We start from the raw sequence: 20,922 nt of genomic DNA, 5'->3' as shown, positions 1-20,922 counted from the left end.
TGATATGTCAGTTAGGTGTAGGTGTTTGAAGGTTCTGCACACTCAAACAGGTGTTTCCACTTATTCAGGCTGATTAGGCCTCTGATAGAGCTGGAGATATGAGAAGCTTGGCAGGGAATTATGGGAGGTCACAATTGAGAGCATGACAAAAATATGTATATAACTATGTGATGGAGCAACAAGTGCAACAGAGTTGCATGACGTCATTCATACGGTCCCAACTGACTGAAAAACAAAGCTTAAAGATGACAAAGAAAAAGTTGTTCTGAGGTGTTGCAGCTGTGACATCAACATGTTCGCTATGAAAGTTTCCACTGAGGAAAGTGTTAAAGTCAAGTCAACAAACCTTGAGTCTGAGTTGAGTCTCAAGTCCCAAGTGTTTAAGTGCAAGTTTCAGTCAAAGTCACCAAAGAACAAGTCAGAGTCTGACTCATGTTCCACCTCAAAAATAGATCTGAAGCACCTCTGGGTATCATGGCTAAAACTGTTCCTTAACAACAGATCATGTGAACACGTGCCAGCCCCTGCTCAATACCAAATCATTTATGAGGGCATTTAACAAAACCAAAACAATAAACAAAACAAGAGCAAAAACAAAACAGAACAGAACAGCCTTTATCAATTTGTATGGTCACTTCTCTACATTGGCACCAATGCAGATAATGCTCAAGTCCACATTTGAGTATGATTCATCAACGCCAAAGTTCAACTTGAATCACAGGTTCTGAAAATAAAGAGTTGAGTCAGAGTCCAGCAAATCCTGGCCTCATGCTCCTCTGTAACCTATCAGAGATGGTTAGGGCCCAGCAGCTCCTCAGGCTGCTCTCACATCTGTGCCTGATAACTGTTGTTATTTCCTGGCTCTCCAGACCAGCTTGAGACAACAGTCAATGTTTTTTGCCTCAGTGTCAATGGGCAGCAGTGAAATCTGTTTTACTGCCTTAACTAGAGTCTTGATCTGATGTTTGTCATCAATTTATGTCTGGCAAATTCAAATCACTGATATTTTGGGGTTTAGACAAATCGGAATCAGGCTTGTTTATTGTTTTTTTCAAGTTTTTAAACATGTATTGAGCTTCAATACAAATGTTGCTATATTAATGGGCACATCACCTAAGACTTATGTGCAAAGCTGATATAAGATATCAAACATTGTGAAATGGTAAAGGTTCCAGGGTAGTTAGAAATAATACAGGAGGCAATGTCTAGCATGTCTAAGAGCCTATATACTGTATACTTTAAATGGTGCTCACTATCAAGCACCATATTCAACACACACTTAAGAAGCCTGGACCCAATCAACAAGGACATTAGCATAATTCATCTTGTGGCACACTTTTTGTGTTTTTGGAAACCATTTGAGATTTTTCCAGTTATGTTTTGTTACTCTACCTTTATTCCAGTGTACATGAGTTTAGCCTGAGTGGCTGAATAAGGCTATGCCTGCATATGTCTCTAACTGATGTAATAAAAGGAAGGTCCACAGCTGATAAATTATGCCACTTCATTTCCACAAAGATCCACCATGTGAGACCATTAAAGTACACGCTTTGTGCAGTGTAACATACCATAAAATCCACTCTTTCATCAGCTGCCAGGGATGGAAATCTATTGGCACTGTGCTGTGTGAGCTTTGACAAGTTTGGCCATCGAGAAGAGATGTGTGGTGATTATCTGGATAGGGCTACTCTGTCTGTCTGGCTGCCCCAATAAAGCCCTGACGCCAGAATATTCGCCTCGGGCTCCCAGGTCTGAAATTGCCTCTAAAGCTGACTTTTGTAACTGCTGCAGCACACTAGAAACATTGGACAACTTCTCGCACACAGTCCATAAATGATTAAAACCGTTCTTGTAAGGAAGCAGCATGGCTTTCTCACATTCTCAAGTAAGACGGAGACAACAATAATCGTTGCGGGGATGGCGGTGGCATGTGTTTGTGTTGCCGAGTGTCTGTGGGAGTGTGTGCCTGTGAAACGGGCAGGCACACAAGTGAACGAGACATATCAAGATATGTAATATGACATAATGTCTCCCCTGCTCGAACCCCCAGCTGCTCGCCCACATGCCACAGATCCTGCACCATGTCTAAACAGATGCTCTATCAATAATGCTTGCTTCAGTGCCACACACCTCCCTGGTGGCCAAACTGGGAAGAAGAGAGTGGCTGAGTGAGGGGGGTGTGTGTGAGTGAATGAGTATGTTTGGAGGGAGGACAAGAGGGAAGGAGGATGGGCAGGAACCCAGAAGCTAGAGTGACTACTGGCTGCAGCAGAAGAAGCCAAAGGACCGATGAACCTGAGGATGAAGTGTCCTCCTTGTCCCATCTGCTTCGAAGAAGGGCGGAGGAAACACAACCTTGGATTTTTTGGATCTATTTGTTTGAATGATCTTATGCTGGGATTAGCACTGAGCTCAGCAGAAACCACGTTTCTGATTCAAATCATTTTTAACTTAATAAGATAACAACTCATAAAACCATAAGATTAAAATTTTCATGTACTCCCTCTGCTGTGGGCACCAACATCTGACCATGTGAGAAGCTGGAACTTCAAAACAAACATGATGGGTGGTTGAGCTGCTTGGCAAGAAAGCAAAAATGTGATTGGCCGACCCAGAGGCTGACTTAAAATTCCCTAAACTACAATTGGCTGTTGGCTTTGTCAGAAGCAGGACTGGCAATGGAACCAACTATTTGGACTGTGTTTCAGCAGGCAGCTACAAGCTTGCTTTCCAGTTAGATTGAGCACATCTACTATTTTTGGAATTCTATACTTTTATTATCAAACCTAGACTTTTTAAGTTTTTTAAAGATTTAATTTTGAAAAAAGAATAAACAGAGAGATTGGCTGGTTTAGGTATTCAAATAGAAATATGAAAACATTAAAGGAGAAAAATATATTGATTTTTTTTTTTTAATTGAGCATAACCTTACATTTGAACAATGCTGAAATTTTAGGGATAGATATTCTAGTTTAGCCAAAAACAAATACAAATTCCATAGCAAACATGGCTGACAAAACCAACACAAAGATGTTTTCCATTTGTAAAGTGCATTAATTAATCAAATTTTTCCATTATGCTAATATGAAGGCTGCTTTTTTACTTCCATTAAAACATGCTCTCTCTTGTCAGTTTGTTGTATACAGATGTAATATATCAGAAATGGGCCTAAATCTAGGTGTTATGCCATATCCTGTGCATTAGCATCAGATGTAGACCCTTGAGTGGTATCAAGTGGGGAGGATTTATATTCAGTTCTTTGTAACCTTAATGCTGGGGTCCATTACTTACCCTGAAATGGAAGTAAGTATTTCTGATAAAAGGCTTATTCTCTTCCGCAAAACACAAAAACATCCTCATCTTCAAAGCATCCAATGTAATGTGTGTGTTTCATAAGGAATGTTGCATACACGAGTGCTGTAAATGCAGCTCTAACCTGCACAGTGTACATGTGCACAGACTGTCAGCTGCTTGGTCATGTTCACAACTTATTCTGACCTTTAGAAAGATTACAGTGAGTTGTTGTGCAGTTTTTAACCTAACAAATTAGCTACTCTTTAAAATTTGACATTGCAAGTAATGTTGGTTATGATTGTGTCTGCCTTCTTCAGACCAAAAAAGACTGGGACATTTAAACACAACAATCAAACCTCCATCAATTAACCAATTTATATATTTTTTTACTTGCAAGCAAAAGTATTCATGTTCACTCAATGGATCTGTATTGATAGGAAAGCAGGAAAGTGATAAAAGCTAATTGTTTGGGTTGGCTAAACTCACCCCTGCCAACAAACGTGAGTAACACAAGAATCGTATCAGTAGAGCAGACTGGTAAACAATAACAGCATTTTCTCTCCTGGAAGAATAAGAAAAACAAACAAAACACATATCCTGAATGAATATTGTAGGTATGAAAAATTGCGACATCATTTTGAACGACATTTTCACATACCCATCAGGCATCTCCACATCTCCATCACCAAAACCCGTCCCACATTAGGTGTACACATTAGTTCCTGCATGAGCAAGAAAACACATCAATGCGCCTCCTGCACTAGCCCTGTTGTCATCATCCATCATAATCTCGGCCTGCCTTCCACTGGCTGTCAAAACTGCCCTGGACAATTCACTTAGACAGTGTCAGCTGAACTGTAATATTTTACCAGCCACTATAATGAGGACTGGCCTCCAGACTCACAGAAACAAACACATGGCTCCCTCCTCACGCCTTGGTTGCTGTATATCCATGACTTTGCCACAGTCATTCCAATTTTCCTGCTGCCTAAGGCGATCCTACGATCCTAGTGTGGTCAGCCTGTGCCAGCTGGGAACCCAACCTGTCAGCCTACGCAATATTGCCCTTTGTCTGACCAACATTATCACCACTACTGAATACTTTACTGGAAAAAGAATAATTCTTTCAAGCGTAGATTCTTGGACACAAAGGCTGTTACCTACCTCACACAACTGCAAGAGTGATTCGTTGAGGCAGAAAATGGTTTGAGTTTTTGAACAATTAAATTTTAGTCAGTGAAATTTTCAGAAGTGAAAAAAGTGATTTTGTCATGAAAGAAACCTGTAGGTAATCATTTCAAAAATTATGTAGAACAAGGAAAGGGGACAAAAATGTTTATTTTAAGGGTTTACACAACTGTCTGAAGACACTGTTTCATTGACATCACTCATTCGTTTTTGAGGAGCTGTTTTGCAACGCTAAACGTGGTCTTAGGGCTTGACAATATGGCTTAAAAAATCTGAATTTTCCACACTCTATTGAGTTTTTTGAAATCTTTTTCTTCTTTGAATAAAATGGAAAAAAGAAACAAGACTGAAAAAAGAGAAGACTCATACAGAAACTATACTGTAGCCTGAATCACACCACTGCAGTGGATTAGGCATAATTTATGGAGACATTTCCTATGTATTATTTTTGGGTTACCGCATTTTATTTTTGAGCTTTATTATTAACTATTATCATTTCTAATGAATCCATAGCCCAGTAAGTGTTATTTATGTTGTTTAAGGAGAGGCAGGAATGGGTTTGGCTATGTCGAGTGAACCAAATCAATCCCATGCAGGTGTCTGTCAAGACACTGAGCACCTCTTTGGAACTAATCTGTCATTGTTGCTGGCAGCCATGTCGTGTCACTGATTTTGTAGGTAAGTAAACAAAAGGAGAGTGTGAACTTCCGAAGCTAAAACGGATAAATGGAGAAGTTTCAAGACAAAATCAAGATTTTGTTTATTTATTTTTTTTCATCCTCAAAGACAAATCTGATTTATCTGCTCTAAAAATGTTGTTTATAACTTTTGTCTCACTCTAAAAATCAGTGGAGTTAAAGTTGTTAAGCCTCCCTACAAACAATACCAATAGGCCCAGCTGTTTGTCTTATCAGCCACAAACATTTAGTATTCAGCATTACTGCACTGTCTTTATTTAAACATGGAAGGCCGCTGCTTGGTTTTAATCAGCAGATACTTGTCACTGTTGTTCTATAACCAACAACAAGAAATGAATCATCCACAAAGTTCTGTTACTCACTTAAAGTCATCTCAAAATGCAATAGCACAACTTCAAACTTCTATAACATTATCATTCAAAGTACTCAGAGTATCCTGCAGCTGAATCTCTGCCACAAGATAAATAACTTCTTCCATAAGTGCAGATGTGGGAGTGTTTGTGCTGCATGTGAGCGTGTTTGTCAGCAGATCTGCGTGTCCTCAGTAAGTGCCACATCAACAACATTAACTTAGAGGACAGCGGAGGGCACAGAAACACAGCAAGCTGCACGCATCAAGACAGTAACAGAAAATAAATGGAGTTTCAACACACACTATTTTAATTATCCCCTTGTCTAACCTGCCCTCCAATTACAAACAGGGATGTATAATAATCCATCTATCGATGCATGAAAGACAGGACAATAACACAGGAGCTAAACGCGAGCGGGATGAGTAGAAGGGGTTTGAGAAATGAGCTCAGGGAGGCTCAAAGTGAGGTTAAGCTAACTAAAATTAATGGAAAATCTTTTATCACTTCTTAACGCTCATGTGTGCACAAGCTTGCATGCCGGTATAGACTGAAATGAATGAGAGGCAATGCTTATTACCATCAGAGACTTTAAAATAAAATACATGATTACATTTATGATAGCACTGCTAAACGTTAAAGACACTGCAGTGTACGCTGTATTCCTCAGAGAGAGAGGTCTAATGAATATGCTCGGGCTAATTTATGCTGGCTAATTTGTCTACATTTGCTAAATCTTTTTAAGATTGATTTTCAGAGCAAATACAGAGTCAGCTTAACATTAAGCAAACAGCAGTGAGGAGGTTTGCTTTTTATATTCTCCTACTTTAAATTCAATATTGTGCAACACTTCTCTTTTCATTCAGTGTGTCATTTCAGGCTGGCTTTATGTGCGAACATTAACAGGCTGCGCTGCAGACACCTGCCATTTGTCTTCCTCTTGCTCATGAGAATGCTACTTTAACCTGAGTACCAGATGATTTTGTGTTGTATATGAAGTGGCACGATGAAAGATGCTCACATAAAGAACAATGAAATACTGCCACATGTTTCAAAAAGGAAGGCAATAGCTATGTTGGCATTTAGCCCTATAGGCAGCAGAGTGTGCGCACATTCAAACTGCTTTTGTGTTTGTCTCTTCACTCCGGGGTTATTTCTAGCCTCTAACAAACACTTTTGTTCAGGTGTCTCGGACACTTCTCCTTCTCTCTCCACATGTCACGTAGCTTGTCCGTGTCAATCCTATTCCCTGTTCATACAACAGCACAGCCGTGACAACAGCTTACAGAAAGCAAAAAGTGCAGCGTGAAAAGCCTCCTCTTAGTGTAGGGAGAGAGTGATCGAGAGCTAGCAACATGTAATATCCGCCGGTCAGACAAGCTCCAGAGGCACCAAGGACAATTTGAGGCTGACTGCAGCTATGGATACATCTGACTGCCTTCCTCCGGAAAAAAAATTATTGGTTTGCATTGTTTGCTCAGACACAAGGATCCACGTCTGAGCATGCTTTACAATCTCTTTTCTCTGTTTGTACTTACAGGCCCACCTGCTCTGTCTCAATGCATTAAACCTTATCAATACAATCTACCGATTGGAGAGACTCATTCTATCCATCAGATGCATGTCACAGTAGAGGTCATATCTATGCAGAATATGACAATCTAAACAGAACTGAGGATTGGAAATTACATTACCGACACACATTACCAATATGAACATTAAAGCCACCCCCCACAAGACTCTGGGCTCAGGTAGTGAATCCTGAAGCAGCTATGGTGTCATTCTGCTGTGTTCAAAGATTGTAAGTTATTTACATAGATTGAACCTAATTTTTTTTAACTTTCTTCCTGATCAAAAACTGAAAAAACAAGCAGTATGAAGAGAATCTGCCTGTGTACAGATGGAAAACACATCTCCATTAAGTTCTCTTGTAAATAAACTGAAGCTTTAATACGTTTATGTCCAGTACTAAAGTCTGGCACTAATGAGAATGTTTTGAAAACTTGTTTGGTAGGGTTTAGCTAATGGAGTTAAGCTTTTGATAACACCCTCTCTTCTTAGTAAAAAGACACTTTTACCCACAAATAAAACAGTTGAGATCTCTCAGGTTGACACAGCTCATAGCGCAACATAGATCGGTGTTATTTTGAAGTGGACATTTAGAGTTACAGTGAGTTCAATGACTTAAGTGTTTGCACTTGTTGGGTCTTCTATCACTGTTAATGAAATTATATTCTCTTTTTTATAAGCTAGTGAGCAGGGAGAGTGCTTTATTTATGGGTAGAGCTCTAATTATCATGTACCTTCATTAGTTTATGTTTATGTGAAAATCTGTACAGAAAACTACCCAAATGTCATTTTTTAATCACAATCTTTTTATTGAGGTAAAAACAGGTATACAAAAAGTTCAGCGCTGAACAGTCACTGATATCAAAGAATGTTATTAATAAACAATGAATGCAGTTAGCAGATACAGAAAAGGTGAGAGGTGTGCAATGTCCGGCCTAAAGAATTAAGAATTTCCTGAATTGGGCTCATATTTTTATAGATTGCTGAACCACAGGATTCTAACTGGGTTTGATGGGGAGAAGAGGAAGTAACCCATCAGTGCATGAATAGACATGTTTTTGTTTGAGTTTAGCTCCATTTCCACCCAGTCAAGGCTATTGGGCTGGTTAAAAAAAAAACAAACAAACAAACAAAAAAACAGTATGGGTACAGTATGGAACAACACCAAACCCCTTGCTTGTTTAGCATGTTTATTAAACCAAAAACTTGCCATTATACAGCGAGGGTGGAGGCTCTTCAAGCTCTGGTTGGTTGTTAGCAGCAGCCATGATGCACAATTCAGACACAAGCTCTTGTGGCTACGGAAGCTCTTTGATATTCATCTTCTGATTGGCTCACCCCGAGAAGTCACGTCCACATGATATGCACATGATTGCAAAGCATGAATCACAGACCACTTTCCTCATGAATATTAAAACGCCTTCTCTGCTCAGCCAATCATAGACGAGTACTCACGTGAATATTAAAGAGCCATGTGCAGTGGCTAACGTAAACTTACTGTACTTGTTCGAATACAGCACTGTACCGAACCGAACGGCCTTATGGAGCGGTTTGGCACGGATACATGTACCGTTACACCCCTAATGTTTACCATGCCATAAATATGATGAAAGGAGTGAATCAAGTTTGGGAAAAATGCAGTAGGGATAAAGATCGGTAAGGCCTGAAATATGTACAGGAATTTTGGCTGGATGTTCATTTTCACAACATTGATAGGTCCCATGAGAGATATGCACAAAGGGGACCGGTGTAAAAGTTTCAGTATTAGTTAACATTTTGAAGCGGTTCTCCTTGAATAAGTCCTTGTATTTATGCAGGACAGAAATACCCAAAAACAATTTTTTTCCACTTTCAAAGGGAAGTTGCTAAAGTCTAATGAATGTGCTTCATTTTATGGAGATTTGATTTGTACCCAGAGTGTTGACCGAACTGACTAAGCAGTGATAAGATACGGGGTAGTGAGGTAGTTGGGTCAGAAATGAACAGCAGCAGGTCGTCGGCATAGAGAGAGACCTTCTGTACTCTGCCATCCCTCTTAATACTAGACATGTCTGTACAATTACGAAGGGCGATAGCTAGTGATTCAAAAGCTAAATCAAAAAGCGTTGGGTTTGTGGGACAGCCCTGGCAGGTTATATTTAATAAATTATTGTCTGAATGTGACAACAGTCCACATTAACATTCACTCAAAACCTCATGAACTGTTAGCTCTGAAATACCTAAATGCTAACATAATCTTCAAATAGTTTTAGGACATGATACAAAAAAAAGTGGTAAAAAGTGGTTACACACTAATAGCTATTGTTTAATTAACTCAGTGACTTATCCAATATGATTTTATGTTTCAAAATAACTTCAGACGTACAGCTGGATTCTTAACCAGGAACCATTTAGCAGCTGATCAAAGTGGAATATGTTAAATCAAGATCATTTGTTCACTTTAACAGAACTTGAGAAAAAAGAAATGACCCTCTGCAAATATGGTAAGATGAAATGTGTTTCTTTGTTAATGTTATCATAAAATGTAGGGTTTCCACGACCCTTTCTATTAATTTAGTCAAGGCAAAGTGGTAATACTGGATGAGAAGTACAGCAGTAAAGTAAGATATTGGATTAATTCATCAGGAAGAAAAAGTTAGATTGCTCCACAGTGACTCACAGCATACTTTTCATTAACTTGGTTTACCACATTAGAAACTTTGTGAAGTCGAACGCAGCCTCTGACTGCAGATACGATCCCCCACAAAGACTAACTGATTATATTTAATCACCATCTCTTCGCTGCTTAGCTATTCCCGCCTTGTGTCAGTTGATATGCGAGTTCACACGCTAACATCCACATGTGAATACAAAGAAATACAGCGAGCGGGTGAATGTTTGGGGCAGGAGAAGACAGCACAAGACTTAGTGGTCCTTTCTCCATCCCTGCAGGCAGTAAAGCAGGCAGCATGGCAGCCCTGTCTCCACAGACAAGTTAATAAGATGGAGCAGTCCCCGGGGGCAACAGCCGGGGAGCATTATCACTTTGAAGGCAGCCAGAAAAACTGACATATACTAGGAAAGAAGTCCCAAAAAAAGCTATTAATTACCCCCTCTCAGTAGCCACTGCTGCAGAAAAAGTTAATTTGACAATTTGGAAGGCATGGATTGTTTCAAAATAAAGGGATTTTCCTCCCCTCTTGATTCAATGGACCTTATTTTTAGCACAGCTTCACTGAAATCTCATTTTTATTTCTGCACGATTTTGCCCTCGTCTCCTCACATATGTATGACAAAGCAGCATCTCGAGTGTGAAACCACAAGGAGGTGTGGGGCAACATATCAGCACATGAGACGCTCGCAAAGACCACTTCTACAGACATGTGGTGTGATGAATAAATCATGCCGCAGAAAACCAAAGGGGAGAGAAGTTCCTGTCCTGAGGGGCCCACGTTCGCTTAGTGCCGCTCCACTCAGACTCGGACGACCTCTCCGACATCTAAATGAGCTGCGCACACACACACACAGATACACACTCACACGTGGCCACAAAGCAAATAAGAGCACAACTGTCACCTCGCAGCACAATCATTGATCATTACACAATTTGTTCCCTTTTATTTCAGCCATTGTAATGAAATATAATTGAGTAGAGGGGTGGGCAGGTGCTCCCATCCACCATTTTTTTCACCAATTAGCACTACAATAATATTGCCCTGGATATTGCAGATGATATTATTAGCATTTTGATGGAACACAAGTGCCTGCATGCCTGCACGCCAGAGAGGGGTCCTCAAGTGGAATCTTTATTCGCCGAGATTCACCGGGGAAGAGTCGCTTCTGGTGCCACAAAGAAGCCAGAAACAGAAAAGAAAAAACAGACATGTTTAAAGTGTGTTTTTAGAGCCACGTTCAAGACTCAAAAAAAAGCACCCAGAGGCACACACAGAGCAGAATTAGGCAAGTGGCCATGAATCAGACACCAAAGATTCACCAAATATCAGATGCTTCAAAAACAACGCCGGTCAACTGAACATAAACACATTTGGATTCTGACAAATGTGTTTTAACATCAGAGATAGGATCTGTGTGTTCTCATAAAGCTGCCTCGTCTGTTGTCAGAGGCCTAACAAATTGGTTCTCTGTCCACTTGGGAGCCCGTGTGCAGCATGTGATGCTTTCTCCTGCACAGAAGAATCAGAATCAAATTTGAAGCATTGAATTTCTGTGATACATCTTACCCATTTGCTCCAAAGCATCCACGCTGGATCTCAGCATCTCTCAGTGACAGGGATTATCTCACACACGCCAGAGGGGGAACATATCAGACAATTGCTCAGGGTTAAAAGGACATTTTTCCTGGCTTGCTGAATACACTATGCAAAATGAGTGGATGTCCATGTAATGTTCCGTCTATACCGGGGGTTTGAAAAAGACAAATCTTACCTACTGACTATAGAAGGACTTCACAGATAACACAGAGCCGGTGCAGGAGTTTCATACAAAAAAATTAACTATGTTAATTGTGATAAATATCACTTCAGATTAAGGATGCACAATATTGGATTTTTGCAGATATCCAATATGCGGATATATCGAAACCCCTTTTGGCCGATACCTATAATCACAAGTTTGTTTGTTTTTTTCACTGTAAAGAAAGCTAAGTCTATCCTGTACTGGAATTTATATGTTACTCTTATTGTGACGGTCTTATTTGTTTAAGAAACACACATAAAACAAGACAAAAAACATTTGATTTTACCATAAATAAGAAATGTATTATTTTTTCAAACTCAAGACATTCAGTATCCAAATACAGAAAAATAATTTCTTTAGATCACATGAACTTTAAATGTACAATGCATTTTTAAACATAACCAAGTTGCATTTGATTATTTTAGGGCTACTGTAACAACCTGGTGACAGACACAGAGCTCTGCAGTGCAAATAAATGAAGTGTTACATTTTATTTAAGGAGCTTATTTTTTTCAGATGGAAAATAATAATAATCCTAACTGAATAGCACCTTATCGGCTGTGCTTATCAGCAGAAATTTTCATATCTGCCGATACCGATAAACGTAGCATGATGATAAATGATGCCACGTGAGTCTATACTCTGTAACAACGGCAAATTTCTATTTGAAAATGAGACAGGTGTAAGTCCCCATAAACTTGAAAGAAATAGTCTTTTTCACATGTAACCAAGACAGCAACCACTAAGGGTGAGAAGTTAGTAGTAAGTAGTTAATAGAGAAGAATAGTCAGTGAAATTAAAGAACAGGGGGCAACATCTGGTTTCGAAAAATGAAGTCTATGCAGAAGTACAGACAGTTGCTGTCCATCTGCAGAATCTGCTTGAGGTTGATGCTATATAACCTATTGTAGAGAAGCTTAAGATTTAAGACACAGCCATGATTTGGGGGCTTAGAAAGATTCCTAAATGACAATGTTGAAGCCGTGATACAAGCTGCTCTCAAATACTCTAAATGACCAGGAAAGGAGTGCCATTACTTCTTTTTATTTTTACCTAAAACCTCCTGTACCATGCAACACACAGGACTATCCTTTTTTCAGAATAGAAGATAAAATGACCATAAATTCTTTGTGTTAAAGTAATTTCTATTCAGATTCTACAAGAAATGTTGTTTTTTTAGGAATCTGGATTTTTTAGCATGGGAGGTGTTTGGGTTTCCATTCGTTCAGTATTTTGGTAGAACTGCCCAATCACTCATCAGCAGCCTTTAACATATGCAGGGAAAATAGTTCATTGCCTTTAAAATGACAGGAAAATTCATCTTTTTTTGGGCTTCCATTGTCTTCTATTCATCTTTTAAGAGTCTAATGTGAAAACCTAGAAAGAACTATGGCCAGATTTCACGTTTGAAACATATTCAACCTCATGCATGGTTAGCTCTATCAGACATGACAATTATTCGTGTAGATCTATAAATAGAGTTCATCACACAAGTGAACATCAAAAATCTTTGCTGGAAAAAAAAAATAAGCTTGAGGTACAAAACTGCAATATGATGCAACTAAGCTTTTTTAGATTTTAAATGTCATTTTCTTTTCTTTGAGGACAAAGTTTGCATTTTGATTTTATTTCAGTGGGCAAAAAATTGCATTCATGTTACAAACTGAGGAGGGAAGTCTTGGCAGGAAGTTATGGAAAGCTACAGCAGGATTACTGAATAGTTGGCATCTGTTCACAGAGCACTGTCAGACAACATTAAACAATGTTTACTATTTCACCCTAACTGGTTAATGTCTGACCAATCAAATAAAGCTTTGTGTTGAAACAAACAAACCACAGATCTTTATATTCGAAACAGAAGTTATTCCTTTAGTATAATTTTCATGAATGTAAATCAACTGTGATGGATGTACAGGGAAAAGAAAAAGTGTTCTTTGCAGATCATGGAGATCATGGTCTGTTTCCAGCTTGATTCTAAAAAAAACTGTCTTTTTTTAATCAAAATTAGTATAATATTGCAGATATCATTTTCTAACATTTATGCCAACAAGACATTTTAAAGTCACACTGAATGAACTGTGTAACAGAGACAAAGAAGAAGAAGAAGCCGAGGGATGTAACAGGGAGCGTCAGAGACAGAGACAGAGAGACAGATGCAAGGAGGAAGACGGAGACAGAGAGATCAGAGAGCTGGGGACAGAAGAACAGCCGACGATAAATGAATTCCCCAGAGAGTAGGAGGGACACGGAGAAATTACAGAACAAAAGGAGAAGACAGAAATGACATTTCTTAAGGGACTGCTGTGTGGCATTTGTAGGAAGAAAAATGAAATGTGAGGACCAGAGAGAGATGGAAGGCTGGAGAGGGCATGGGGAGAATGGAATGAGTAAGAGCACGAAACAAAAGAGAAAGTGTGTGAGAGGTACGACTAATTTATGAGAAATGAGGCAGGGAGTCAGTGAGGCTGGCTGCTGGCTGTCTGATGGATTGGGTGGTGGGAGTGGTGGGGGGTGGGACTGGGGTTTTGCAGGTGGGTGGACAGAGAAGAAACCTGTGATATGGATCCTTTGAGGCGGCATTTGTGAAAGAAAAAAAAAAGTGAACTCTCTAGAAAGGAGGAGATGGAAGTGAAAAAAAAAAAAAAAACACATCACTTCTCTTTGGAGGAGAATCTCCCTGGCAGGTAGAGCGGAGAGAGGCAAAGGTGAGGAGGAGATTGGGAAGGAAACAAAGAGGAGGAAGCACAAGGGAGTGAGCACAGAGGTGGAAAAAAATATGTGTGAAGTGACAGAGAAGCGAGGAAAAGATGATGGAGATAACGTGAGATGAGAGACAGCCGGCTTTTGATGCAACTGCTCTTTAACTGGCAGTTCTAAATGACGGATGTGTACGTGTGATTGCATGTGTGTGACTATGCACAAGCAATATTCAAGTATCTGTTATAATAAGTTCACATAAGCGTGAAAGGCAGGATTGATGATAAGGCAGCTGCTTATTTTCTAGAGAGCAAAGAGTTGGTTTAAAGTACATCAACACAAAAAGACACAGTCACTCACAAGCAGGCAGACACACATGCTTCCTCTAGGTATTGAGAAACACTCGAGGCCCTACAAAATATTCCAAGGTTCTCCTGGAAGACAGAATTCCCTCCCAAAGCTTGCTGACAGAGAAGCGCAGTGAACCTCTTCTTTCAAGCAGTGTAGCGTCTTCATTCACTCTAGTCTTACAGCACGCTTGTACAGTATCAAAGCCAGGACACACGCTGCTGTGTGAAGTGTCATCAGCGTACACGCAAACGCACACCTTCTCCTCCTCGCATACGCCTGGGTTTGCTTTTATGTCTGTCTTTTCCTCACACACATACGGAACTTTGAGAGAACAGAGCAAAGAGGGAGCTGGCAGCAGCGATGAAAGACAGTGATGAAGGCTCGGCGGTAAAATACACTGTAGACGTCATCTATCTACTGATGGAGGGAACACATCACACAGACATGTTGTCTTTTAAGTTCACTCTCTGTCAGTGTCAGCCAAATATATATCAGGACTGAAGGCCCATATTTACACAACCATGAGGTCCCAAAACACACAAACATGCAAACACTTAGTAACCCTGCATATCTCTCTAATTACTCTGCCAATTCCACAGAGGCAGGACCCAAACAAAACTAACTGAGCAACAGGCTTATTAATCATATCATCGTGCCACATGCATCTCTGTGTAGCCTCATGAACTATTGATGGGCTGCCGTGTGAAGGGTCTCTTACAGCCGAGGGGGTTTTGCCAAGTAACGCTGCAACAGCCAAAAAAATAACCCCTAATGATGTCAGATGTCATCCTTGACCCTTAAAATTTCACAAATGTAGATTTACAACTGAGCATTTTGTGTTGCACTTGTGTATGAGTTTTGTGTTTATGGGTCTGATGATAGCCACTGAAAGTTGGGATCTACTTTTACCTTGCAGCAATGCAATTAAGCTTTTTTGTATTTTACATTTAGTGAAAGCACCAGAAATTTGTTTAAGAATACAAAAAATGTAACCTTTCAACCTTGTGGAAGCAGTTAGAGTTGAATATTTATTTTAAAAGCTGTGCTGTTAATTAGATGAAATTGTTATTTGAGAATTTCAACAAAGACATGTGGTAGGTTATAACCAGTTTCTGCTTAAGCAATGAGCATGAATGAGAATGCATAACAGGCTGGAAGAGTCAGCAATTCCATTAAAGTTTTCTTTTGGTCCAGACCTGTTGGCTGAGAAATGTGAGCCCAACAACACTTTACAATGACTGACACACAGAAATGCCCCAGACCTAGCACAAAATGACAAAATGCCATTAAGAAGACAAGGGACACACTAGATTCTTCCCTTGGATGACAAAGGATAACTGATATGTACAGTTATCCAAACGTACCCTTAGTTTTGTAACATCTTATTCATCTTCTGCCTTTCGTCACTGTGAACAGTATTTCAAATAAGACTGTGTTGTGAGGCTTATCCTATACCGGAAAGTGCAGGTTTCTAATTAAGAACAAGAGTTTTCTCAATTTTGGGTGCCAATGACTTTGCCATAGTTTAAAATTTTGGCACTGTGACAGGCTTGTTTGAATAAGTTGGACTGAGTTCTTGAATACTTTTGACTCAATCAAACTGCAAGTTATTCTGTCACCTCCACTTTGAATTATGAGCAGCAAGGCACATCATATTGGGTCTCTGTATTGCAATGTATGTCTTATCGGGCAAATGTTTCACAGTTAGAGCATGTGAGCAGAGTGCGGGATGCTTTTAACAAGGATGGGAAAGAGGGGCGTTATCCGGCTCCAGTTTTGCTCCATTACCGCTCACATCACCAGGCTGAAGAATGCCCAAACCTAGCCCAGAATAAAAATCAAAACATAATTTTTGATGCAGGTGTGGGGCAGATGGGATGCAATCTTGGATAAGCCCGGAGTGGCATGATGGGACTTTGAAGGGAGTGAAGCAGAGGTGGACACCTGTTGAAGCGAGGGGCAAAATGTTTTGTTGCTCCTCTCTAATTACATGCACTGATGACAATATATGTATATATATATATATATATATATATATATATATATATATATATATATATATATATATATATATATATATATATATATATATATATATATATATATATATATATATATATATATATATATGGCCCACATACCCAAATACATGTCTCACCTATCCCAAGACATATCATATTGTACCACTTGTACTGCAATACTTTTCATATTCTGAATCATGACGGGCTGTTTTAATACATTTTTGGTGTTAGCTGTTAAACCTGGCCAAAGGGAGTTGAACTACGCAACAATGTGGAACTAGCTAAGCTGGCATGGTAGCTTCTTAGCTACTACTAATTGCAAAGTGTGATATAAGAAGTCAGCATTCAGAGAATGAATTAGCACAGCTTCTGCTTCCTCCAATCAAAATGTCCTGACTTAAAAATGCTGCTGCACTGAGTTGATAATTGAATGTGCCATTGTTGTATTCAGAGGCACAGACTTGTCAATCAACACATGATCTGCCATGCCTCCATTATTATGAAAAATTGTCTGTTGGGCTATTTTTGATCTAGGGTTTGTATTAGTTTTGAATGTTTTGGTTGGTCCCATTTTTTGGGAATGATAAGAATTTTATCTTTGGTATCAAGTATGTATTTTTCTGTTTCACACCAAATTTCCAGAGGCCTTTATAGCTTATAAATATGTGTGTAACAGACAGTGTCATATAAAGAAGGTGGCTGGCTGAGGGCTTGTTCGCTGCGGGACTCCACAGTGGGGCAGAACCTATTTCGGAGAAAGAGCCCCTAGGCAGCCACCCATTTTAAATGGCATTGTACCCCCCTAACACACACACACACTCACACACACACACACACACACACACACACACACACACACACACACACACACACACACACACACACACTTTGCATAAATAAAAACACACAGCACACCTACACAGGAGCGCACAGTTAAACACACAAAGAGCGACTGGGAACCTGTCAAGTGCGTACAAACTGATGACAAGACGGCGACAGATGGATCCACTGAGGAGAGACGAGCTACGCATTCAACTCAATTAGCAACGTGCTGCTGCATGACGCCGATGGGATATGGAATCTTACCATGACTGGCAACCTGTCAATCGAGCAACAGAGCCGCAAAACAAGCATCATGCAAGACGTGATGAATTAAATTTAATAAACCAATAAATAAATTCATTTATGAATAAAATGGTATAAACCCATGGAGTGGCAGCTCTGCATCAAAAAACAGGGCATAATGTGACCAGGGAGCCTAAATATCCCCAGGCGCGCATACACACAAAGAAGAAACTGGCAGCGGGGAAAGGAGGAGGAGGACGCAGCGGAGGGAAGAGACAGAAGGGAGAGAAGAGAAAGAACAATGGCTGTTTCCCTCTTTCTCTCTTGCTCACTCTCTCTTCACCAGCACTGTTCATACATTATCCTGCCATGGTACCTAATGAGCCAGGCATCTCCACCCTGACTCTCACGCTTGGGTAGACAACCCTTATTACACTGTGGAGGCATACTCACTCACACTCACACACACTGACCAGCACAGGTCATCCCAGTTGCTGCATGTTGGCAGGAGAAGAAAAACATTGCTCGAAGCTTAAAGAAGCTTGCCGTGTTTAAACGCATCCCCATCGTCTGTATGTAAACAGACATGTTAAACTTGTGTGTCACTCTCAGATATGTCAAGTTCCTACTTATTACAGATACATGAAGCAGCCTGAGGGCTTCTGGGGGAAAAACATGTGTCCCCTTAGAGCTGCTTTTTTTTCACTGATGCTTTATTGTTCATAACGGCAATCAAAGTTGTGTTTTTTTGCTGCTGATTACAGACTCTACTTTTAAAAACAGGAAAGAAAGAAAGAAAGAGAAAAAGAAAAAAAGAGTATCTTGTCTTGAAACATACCAGTCAGTGCCAGGATGTCCCCTGCAGTGCCCTGATTGTTTGGGCTGCTTCTGTATCAAAAAAAGCTCTTTCTTGAAAAGGGGCTCCTACAGCTGTTTAAGTGGTAAACCAGCAGAGCTGAGGGGGGCCAATCAGCTGCAGGTACAGGAGAAGAAACCCGGTAAAAGTTGGCCAAATAAACATCATCATTATTGAAAATGTTTGGATGACTGGCTTTTTTCAGTGAATTCCTGGGAGCGACACAGAACACTCGGACTGACCCTTGAAGTACAAAAACTGAAACGTAAGAAAGGAAAAAAGGAAGAAAAAAAGAAAAGAAAGAAAGAAAGAAAAAAGAAAGAAAGAAAGAAAGAAAGAAAGAAAGAAAAAAGAAAGAAAGAAAGAAAGAAAGAAAGAAAGAAAGAAAGAAAGAAAGAAAGAAAGAAAGAAAGAAAGAAAGAAAGAAAGAAAGAAAGAAGGAGGAAGGGAGAGAGATTGTTCTGTCTCCCTTTAATCTAAGATTAGATGGCTGGACTGGAGGTGATGTAATCTAATTCAGCTCACAATCTTTCTGTGAGGAGTGATTGCTGGAGCTCAGCAGCTGATTGTGATTTTGAGTCGTGTGGGTTGCTGTATTCTGACCACGATTACACTGAAGAGGCATATAATAACACCAACTTCAAAGTAGTGGATGGTAAGTTTGATGTTATGTTCTTTTATTGGAACACGATACCTCACACTGAAAACATGTTCGAGCTACTCCTCTGGAAGAAACCGTCTGAATCACCAGCCACTGCTTTTAAGTGCAATGGAAATTTATCTTTCATGTCTCTTGAGTATATAAACCAGAGATTTTCCATCAAATGGGACTACTGACACAATTTAACGGCATATCATATTTTAGTCTACCGCCTTTAACAATGCTGAGGATGATTTTAAGAAGCTGCAAACTAAATGTAGGTGTAACTGAATCCGAGAGCTGTAATTTATCACTTTTATTGCAGTTACTAAATTTTCAGTGGAATAAAAACATCCCTTTACTTATCACCTCAACAAAGTGGGACCACATTTGTTTTGCCATCAAATTTGATGCCATTTCCAAAGAAAATTGCATCAGAAACACTTTCACTTCATTAGAAATCACTCTTTAAAAAAAAAACCTGAAAACTATTTTCTGCACAAAATAGGACAACAGGAGTATAGATGTTTCCGAGCCGCATCTGTGGCCTTGAAGACAATCAACAGCAAGCCCATGCCATCAGCATGTTTTAAAAGTCCTACAAAGACAAGAAGCGACATGTTTTACCAACGCTGCATGGCAGACACTTACCTAATTCCCTCATGTGCTGTGCTCAGCTGTAAGACGCCTGGGTAAGCACCAATCAGGCTGTAAATACAGAGGACAATGCAGAGGGAAGCGTTCGCTCCCTGAGTCTGTCTCTGAAACAACATCCTGCAGGTTAGATGCAAAATATATCAGATGCTTTTTTCCTGATTGGGAAGCATTTAAATATTTTTATACTGCTCAGGTTTCAATGATTTTTTCATTCCCAAACAGCCCATATGTGTGCGTCTTCCGAGAGCAAAGTGTGTCTTACATTTTGTGTTAGAGCGTTTGTGGATGTAAACTCAGTATTCCAGGTCACGCTGGCTGCAATCTCACAGGAGGTTTAACCTTGGTAAATCCACTATTAGGTGTTCTGAGAATGATGATGTGAGCAGTAGATCCTCCCCGATGGTTTCACTTTCTAAGAGCATCCAGCGGGTCACAAATAGAGAAGCTGTGGGGGTATTACAAGGTCAGAGGGCGGCTAACTCTCAATATGATGACAATTCCAAGCTGGCATTTTCATTTCCTGAAGAGACTGATTCCCTGTGGCAGCTGGGGCCAAAGATGTTTGCTTATTTTTGTTCAAATAAGTTCTTCCCTCCTTTCAGAGGAGAATGTATACCGCAAAAAAAATGTGTTGTGGATTTTCTGTGCACATAACAGAAAATGCAGATCTAAACAAAACGCACACAGTCAGATATTAAATGCAAAATTGTACAAAAAGTCGGTTTATGCAAACACAAATGTGCCTTTTTTTCACATTTCCCATACCCTTCATTTTGTCCTTCAAATTTCTTCAAAGTTACAGCCGTGCAGGCAACCAGTGGGAGAAGCTGATGTATTTAATGGCACATGGTTTTGTCTCCCGGTGGTGAGATAAACATGGGGAAGAGATTAAAACACCAGGCTTTCTTCCACAATCTCCTGCCTTCATCCTCCTCTCCCCCCTTGTATTGGTCATGCAGGGCCGGCACAGCAGAGTCTAATTCAAATCCAAACCCCATCTGGTCTAAGATCCCTGAGCCCAACCCAAGGAAAAGAAAAAAAAACTACTGTACAGCCACACTGAAAGAGGGGCAGATGTTGG

At 39.9% G+C, this 20,922-nt stretch overlaps 1 protein-coding gene across 12 annotated transcripts in view; it reads right to left on the bottom strand.

The window, feature by feature from the left end:
* The window catches only part of LOC141791451 (RNA-binding protein Musashi homolog 2), a 311,762-nt gene that overhangs the window by 111,130 nt on the left and 179,710 nt on the right, over nt 1-20,922 (bottom strand). The window lies entirely within an intron of this gene.

The sequence above is a fragment of the Halichoeres trimaculatus genome, unplaced genomic scaffold (assembly GCF_033239565.1).
Source record: "Halichoeres trimaculatus isolate MK-OKI-2021-1 unplaced genomic scaffold, fHalTri1.1 fHalTri1_scaffold_6, whole genome shotgun sequence".
In the NCBI taxonomy this organism is placed as follows: Eukaryota; Metazoa; Chordata; class Actinopteri; order Labriformes; family Labridae; genus Halichoeres; species Halichoeres trimaculatus.
The sequence above is the reverse complement of the archived record's forward strand: the minus strand, read 5'-3'. Positions and strand labels throughout refer to the sequence as shown.